Source organism: Miniopterus natalensis, chromosome 1, assembly GCF_054644295.1.
Source record: "Miniopterus natalensis isolate mMinNat1 chromosome 1, mMinNat1.hap1, whole genome shotgun sequence".
NCBI lineage: Eukaryota > Metazoa > Chordata > Mammalia > Chiroptera > Miniopteridae > Miniopterus > Miniopterus natalensis.
In genome coordinates this window covers 106,873,117-106,881,648 of record NC_142081.1, presented here as the reverse complement: position 1 = coordinate 106,881,648, position 8,532 = coordinate 106,873,117, and the positions used below count along the sequence as shown (strand labels likewise).

Sequence of the window (8,532 nt, the reverse complement as noted above, 5' to 3'; positions counted from 1 at the left end):
GACCATAACAAGAGACAAGAAAGGTCATTTCATAATACTAAAGGAATCAATCCAACAAGAGGATGTTATCTGATAAACATATATGTAACCAATATAGGATCACCTAAATTTATTTTTAAAATAAATAAAAAAATAAAGTCCTCCAGAGGACTTTAACAGAGAGATTTACAACAATACAGTCATAGTAGAGGAATTTAACACTCCATTGACTTCACTGGATAGGTCTTCCAGACCACAAATTTATAAGAAAACAGTGACCCTAACTGACACACTAGTTCAGATGGATTTAATCGACATTTACAGAACATTCCAACCCAAAGCTGCAGAATATACATTCTTCTCAAGTGCACACTGGACTTTCCAAAGATAGACCACATGTTAGGATAAAAATCAAGTATCTACAAGTTCAAGAAGATTGAAATCCTATCAGGCATCTTCTCAGACCACAATGGCATGAAATTAAAAATCAGCTACAATAAAAACATTAAAAAACATTCAAACATTGCCCAGCTGGGCATGGCTCAGCGGTTGATCATCAACCTAGGATCCAGGTGATCGGGGTTCAATTTCCAATCAGGTCACATGCCCAGGTTTTGGGCTCGACCTCCAGTCAAGGGCATGCAGGAGGCAGCCCATCAATGATTCATCATTGATGTTTCCATCTCTCTTCCTCTCCTTTCCTCTCTCTGAAATCAGTAAAGATATATTTTTTAAAAAAACATTCAAGCACATGGAGGCTAAATTTCATGCTATTAAACAATGAATGGATTACCAAAGAGATCAAGAAATAAATCAAAAACTTTATGGAAACAAAGGAAAATGAACACACAACAATTCTAAATTTATGGGACATAATGAAAGTAGTACTGAGAGAAAAGGTTATAGCACTACAAGCCTATCTCAAAAAACAAGCAAAACTTCTAATAAACCATCTAACCCTACAACTTAAAAACTTAGAGAACAATAAGAAAAGCCCAAAGTAGAAGAATGGAAATAATAAAGATCGGAGCAGAAATAAATGACATGGAAACTAAAAAAAAATAATACAAAAGATCAATGAAACCAAGAGCTGGTTCTTTGAAAAGATAAACAAGACTGATGAACCTTTAGCCAGACTCATCAAGAAACAGAGAGAGGACCCAAATAAACAAAATCCTGATTGAAATAGGTAAAATAACATCTGACCCAACAGAAATACAAAGGATTATAAGAAAATACTATGAATAACCATACATCACCAAGTTGGAAAACCTGAATAAAATGGACAAATTCCTAAAAAAATACAACCTTCCAAAACTCAATCAGGAAGAGTCAGAAAACTTGAATGGTCTGATAACTGCTGACAAAGTTGATCAAAGGGCTCCCAGCACACAAAAGCCCTGACCCAGATGGCTTCACAGGGCATTTTTACCAACAATCAGAAAAGAAATAACACCTACCGTCCTCAAATTATTTCAAAAAATCCAAGAGGATGGAATACTTCCAAACTCTTTTTATGAGACCAGCATTAGCTTAATTCCAAAACCAGATAAAGACACTAAAAAGAAAGGGAATTGCACCCCAATATCCCTGATAAATATAGATGCTAAAATCCTCAACAAAATATTAGCAAATCAGATTCAGGAATATATTAAAAAAGTAATACACCATGACCAAGTGGGATTTATTCCATGGATGTAAGGCTGGTACAATATTCGCAAATCAAAAAATGTGATACATCACATAAACTAATTGAAAGACAAAAATCACATGATCATATCAATAGGTGCAGTAAAAGCATTCAATAAAATCCCAAACTTATTTATGATAAAAACTCACAGTAAACTGGGAATAGAGGATCATACCACAACATGATAAAGGCTATATATGACAAACCTACAGCCAACATCATACTCAATGTGCAAAAACTATTTCCCCTATGAACAGGAACAAGATAAGGATGTCCACTTTCACCACTCTTATTAAACATAATACTGGAAGTCCTAGCCAGAGCAATCAGAAGAAAAAGAAAACATAAAAGGCATCAAAATTGGAAAGGAGGAAGTAAAACTGTCATTATTTGCAGATGACATGATATTATACATATAAAAGTCCTAAAGACTCCACCAAAAGACTATCAGATTTAATAAATGAATTCAGCAAGGTAGCACCCAAAATTTATACCCAGAAATTGATGGTATTTTTATACACCAGTAATGTACTCTCAGAAAGAGAAACTAAAATAACAATCCAATTCAACATTGTAAATAAAAAAATAAGGTACCTAGGAATAACTTAGCAAAAGATGTAAAAGTTCTGTACTTGGAAAACTACAGGATACTGAATAAATAAATAGAGGAAAATATAAACAAATGTAAATATATATTGTGTTCACGGGTTGGAAGAATTAACATCATTAAAATGTTCATACTACCCAAAACAATCTATAAATTCAATGCAATTCTTATTAAAATACCAACAGCATATTTCACTGATCTGGAACAAACACTGAAAATTTGTATGGAACCAAAAAAGACCCTGCATAGCCACGGCAATCTTGAGACAGAACATAGTTGGATGGAATCACAATATCAGATATAAAGTTATACTACAAAGCCACTGTAATCAAAACAGCCTGTTATTGGCATAAGAACAAACATATAGGTCATTAAAACAGAACAGAGAACCCAAAAATTGACTCATTCCATTACACTCAATTAATATTTGACAAAGGAGGAAAGAACATACAATGGAGTAAAGACAGTCTCTTCAATAAATGGTGTTGGGAAAATTGGACAGGTGAATGCAAAGAAATGAAACTAGACTACCAACTTACACCAGACACAAAAATAAACTCAAAATGGATGAAAGACTTAAATGTAAGATGTGAAACCATAAAAATACTAGAAGAAAACATAGGCAGCAATATCTCAGACATCTCTCATAGCAATATGTTTGGGACTATATCTCCCAAGGCAAGAGAAACAAAGGAGAAAATAAACAAATGGGACTACATCAAAATAAAAAGCTTCCGCACAGCAAAAGAAACCATCAACAAAATGAAAAGGGAGCCTAATGTATGGGAGAACATATTTGCCAATGACACTACTGATAAAGAGTTAATATCCAAAACATATAAGGAACTCATACATACAACTGAACAAAAAGAAGACAAACTATCCAATTTAAAAATGGGCAAGCTTTCCGCGCTACCCAGAGAGGGATCCATACAGCGTTGTTCTCGGTTCCCATGTAACTTAAAGGGAGGCTTTCACAATGTCCAGAGCCCTCGATGTCCTGCAGATGAAGGAGGAGGATGTCCTCAAGTTCCTTGCAGAGGGAACCCACTTGTGTGGCACCAACCTCGACTTCCAAATGGAACAGTACATCTACAAAAGAAAGAGTGACGGCATCTACATCATAAATCTGAACAGAACCTGGGAGAAGCTTCTCTGGCAGCTCGTGCCATTGTTGCCATTGAAAACCCTGCTGATGTCAGTGTCATATCACCCAGGAATGCTGGCCAGCGAGCTGTGCTGAAGTTTGCTGATGTCACTGGAGCGACTTCTTTAGCCGGTCACTTCACTCCTGGAACCTTCACCAACCAGATCCAGGCTGCCTTCCGGGAGCCGAGACTTCTGGTGGTCACTGATCCCCAGGCTGACCACCAGCCTCTCACAGAGGCATCTTATGTGAACCTGCCCACCATTGCTCTGTGCCACACAGACTCTCCTCTGCTCTATGTGGACATTGCCATCCCTTGCAACAAGAAGGGGGCTCACTCAGTGGGTCCGATGTGGTGGATGCTGGCCAGAGAAGTACTATGCATGCGTGGCACCATCTCCCATGAACACCCATGGGAGGTCATGCCTGATCTTTACTTCTACAGGGATCCTGAAGAGATTTAAAAGGAAGAGCAGGTCGCTGCTGAAAAGGCTGTGACCAAAGAGGAATTTCAGGGTGAATGGATTGCTCCAGCTCCTGAGTTCACTGCTGCTCAGCCTGAGGTCGCAGACTGGTCTGAAGGCGTGCAGGTGCCTTCTGTGCCCATTCATCAGTTTCCTACTGAAGATTGGAGTGCTCAGCCTGCCACTGAAGACTGGCCTGCAGCCCCCACTGCTCAGGCCACCCATTGGGTAGGAACAACCACTGAGTGGTCCTAAGCTGTTCTTCCAAAAACTTAACAGAATGGAAATAAGGTTGACGGAAAATAAACAATTTCTAAAAAAAAATAGTAATAAGTAAATAAAAATGGGCAAAGGACCTAAATAGACACTTCTCCAAAGAGAACATATAAATGACCAAGAGACATGAAAAAATGCTCAAGGTCACTAATCATCAGAGAGATGCAAATTAAAACCACAGTGAGATATCACTTCACACCTGTCAGAATGGCTACCATCAAAAAATGACAAGTGCTGGCAAGGTTGTGAAGCAAAGAAAACATTAGTACACTGCTGGTGGGAATGCAGAGTGGTGGAGTCACTGTGGAAAACAGTTTGGAGTCTCCTCAAAAAATTAAAAAGGCCCAGCCGGGCGTGGCTCAGTGGTTAAAGCGTTGACCTAGGATCCAGGCGATCAGGGTTGGATTCCCGGTCAGGGCACATGCCCTGGTTGCAGGCTGCAGCCGATCAATGACTCTCTCATCATTGATGTATCTATCTCTCTCTCTCCCTCTCTTTTCCTCTCTCTGAAATCAATAAAGATATATTAAAAAAAAAAAAATTACCTTTAAAAAAAATAAATTAAAAAGAGAACTACCGTTTGACCCAGCAATCCCACTTCTAGGAATATATCCTAAGAAACCTGAAACACCAATTAGAAAGAAGTTATGCACCTCTATGTTCATAGCAGCGCAATTTACAATAGCTAAGATCTAGAAACAGCCCAAGTGCCTATCAGTAGATGAGTGGATAAAAAAGCTGTGGTACATTTACACCATGGAGTGCTATGCAGAATGTAAAAAAGAAGGATCTCTTATCCTTTGGGACAGCATGGAGGGAACTGGAGAGTATTAAGCTATGTAAAATAAGCCAGTCAAAGAAAGACAAGTACCACATGATCTCACTTATATGTGTAATATAATAAACAAAATAAACTGTTGAACAAAATAGATCCAGAGACATAGAAGCATGGAACAGACTGAGGGATCTTAGAGGGAAGGTGGAGATGGGGGAGTGGTTGGGGAGTGATTAATCAAAGAACTTATATGTTTATAAGAATAATTCATGGACACAGACATTGGTGTGAGGAGGGCCTGGGGTTGGGGTGGATGAGGGGTAGGGGAGATCAATGGGAGTAAAAGGGGGACATCTGTGATTTAAAAATAAAAAATTTACTATTAAATTTCACTTTACACAAACACACCACCTCTTTACTCCACTGTTCTCCCACCTGAGATCTTAAAGCTATTCCTTCATTTTTTTGAAAAGGGTGGGTAATTTTAAATGACTGTTGTAAAAGTATAACTGGTAAAGAATTTAACTAGGGCTCTAATGCCTTAGGACAGTTGTACTTTTCTAAAAAGAAACATAATTCCTTCAGATTCTTATTTAGAACATAAATACATGCATATTTGAAAAATTGCAAAATTAATGTATAAGATATTGTAGTTTGTGCAAATGATAGATATTTGGATAATACTTAAAAATATGTATTCCATGTAATAAAATGTCTCTTTTCTACTTAATAGAATTAAAATTTTTCCATTTATTAAAAAAAAATTACCTACCCATAACAACCTAAAATATAAATGAATTAAATGTTTGAAGCAAAAGACATAGGATATCCTTGGTTGGTGTTCTCAGTGATTAGAGTGTTGACCCATGCATCAAAGAGTCATGTGTTCAATTCTCAATCCAGGGCACATACATGGGTTCCAAGTTTCTTCCCTGCCCCCAATCATGGTGCAAGCTAGAGGGAACCAGCCAATGTGCCTCTCTCACATCAATGTTTTTTCCTCTGTCTCTCTCTCTCTCAACTTCTCTCTCTCTCCTTTTCCCCCTCTCTCCCTTCCACTCCCTCTGAAAAGCAATGGAAAAAATATCCTCAAATGAGGATTAAAAAGAAACATAGCATAACTGAATAGATAAGAAAACATGACCCATATATTTGCTGTCTACAAGAGACCCACCTCAGGACAAAAGACTCACACTGCACAGTAGTGAAGGGATGGAAAAAATTTCCCAAGCAAATGGAAACAAAATAAAACCTGGGGTAGCAATACTCATATCTGACAAAATAGACTTCAAAATGAAGGTCATAAAGAGACAAACATGGTCACCACATAATAATAAAAGAATTGATCCAACAGGAGGATATAATCCTGGTAAACATGTAAGCACCCTTTATGGAAGCACAAAAATATATTTTTAAAATCCCTGGAGGACTTTAAGGGAAAGATCAACAGCAATATAGTCATAGTACGATATTTTAACACTCCACTGACATCATTGGATAGAGCTTCCAAGCAAAAAATAAACAAAGAAACTGCAACTTTAAATGACACAGTAAATCAGATGGATTTAATTGATATTTGCAGGACGTTTCATCCCAAAGTTGCAGAATATACATCCTTCTCAAGTGCACATGGAACATTCTCAAAGATAGACCACATGTTAGGACACAAAATAAGTCTTTATGAGTTCAAAAACATTGAAACCATAACAAGCATCTTCTCAGATCACAATGGCATGAAACTAGAAATCAACTACCAAAAAAACCCAAAAAAACTCCAAAACATTCAAATACATGGAGACAAAATAGCATGTTATATGATGATGAATGGCTTACCAATGAGATCAAGGAAGATATTTAAAAATACCTGAAAACAAATGAAAATGAACACACAACAACCCAAAATCTATGGAACACCGCAAAAGCAGTCCTCAGAAAAAAGTTCAAAGCACTACAGGCCTATCTCAAGAAACAAACAAAAAAAGCTCAAATAAACAATCTAATGCTACAACTAGAATAATTAGAAAGAGAACAACAATAAAAGCCCAGAATAAGTAGAAGAAAAGATATAACAAAGATCAGAGTGGAAATAAATGACATAGAAACTAAAAAAACAATACAAAAGATCAATGAAACCAAGAGCTGATTCTTTGACAAGATAAACAATATTGATAAACCTTTAGCCAGACTCATCAAAAATCAAAGAGAGAGGACCCAAATAAATAAAATCAGAAATAAAAAAGGTGAAGTAACAACTGACACCACAGAAATACAAAAGATTGTAAGAAAATACTATAACAACTTATGCCAACAAAATGGAAAACCTGGGCAAAATATACAATCTTCCAAAACTTAATCAGGAAGAATAAGAAAACCAGAATAGGCCTATAACAACTATGAAAACTGAAGGAATAATTTCAAAAACTCCCAGCAAACAAAAGCCTGGACTGGATGGCTTCACAGGCAAGCTTTACAAAATATTCAAAGAAGAACTAACATTTATCCTCCTCAATCTATTCCAAAAAATTCAATAGGAGGAAGGTTTTCAACAATACATTAAAAAGATCATACACTATGACCAAGTGGGATTCATTCTGGGAATGCAAGGCTGGTACTATATTTTCAAATCAATAAATGTGATATATCACATAAACAAAATGAAGGATGAAAATGACATAATCATATCACTAGATGCAGAAAAAAAAAACACTCAACAAAATCCAACATCCATTTTTGATAAAAACTCGGCAAAGTGGGGATAGAGGGATCACACATAATAAAGGCCACATATAAAGAACCTAGAGCTAGCATCATACTTAATGGGCAAAAACTGAAGGCATTTCCCTTAAGAACAAGAACAAGGCAGGGATGACCACTTTCACCACTCTTATTTAACATAGTACTGGAAATCCTAGCTGCAGTGATCAGACAAGAATAAAAAATAAAAGGCATCCAAATTGGAAAGGAGGAGTCATTATTAATGTACAATATCACGTCATCTGTAAATAATGACATTAAAACTGTCATTATTCACAGATGACGTGATATTGTACATAGACAACCCTAAGGACTCCACCAAAGAACTACTAGATCTAATAAATGAATTCAGCAAGGTAGCAGGATACAAAATTAACATCCAGAAATTGACAGCATTTTTCTACACCAACAATGAACTCTCAGAAAGAGAAACTGGATAAACAAGATGGCAGTGTAGGGAAAGAAGTACCACCACCTCCCAAAACCACATCAAAATTACAACTAAAATACTAAACAACAATCATTCAAAACCTCCTGAAATCTAGCTGAACAGAAGTCCTACAACAGGGAAATGAAGACTGGTAGGAGGGGTGGAGACACAGGTGGAATCTAGGCTGAATAACAGAGAGGTGGCTGCAGTCCCACATCCATGGTTTAAAACTTTAAGGGATGGAGGGATATCTCCATCAATGGAGGTTTCCCAGAGTATCTAGGAGTCCCAGCCCTACATCAGGCCCCCCACCCCGGTTTCCAGTGCGGGGAAGAGAACTCCCCACAACTTCAGCCTGTAAAAACCAATGGGGATTGTGGCCGAGTTGATGCAGGGGCTTTGGGAGTCCA

At 37.2% G+C, this 8,532-nt stretch overlaps 1 pseudogene; it reads left to right on the top strand.

The window, feature by feature from the left end:
• The first annotated feature begins 3,212 nt into the window (after positions 1 to 3,212).
• Positions 3,213 to 4,142, top strand: LOC107529931 (small ribosomal subunit protein uS2 pseudogene; annotated as a pseudogene).
• Positions 4,143 to 8,532: the final 4,390 nt, after the last annotated feature.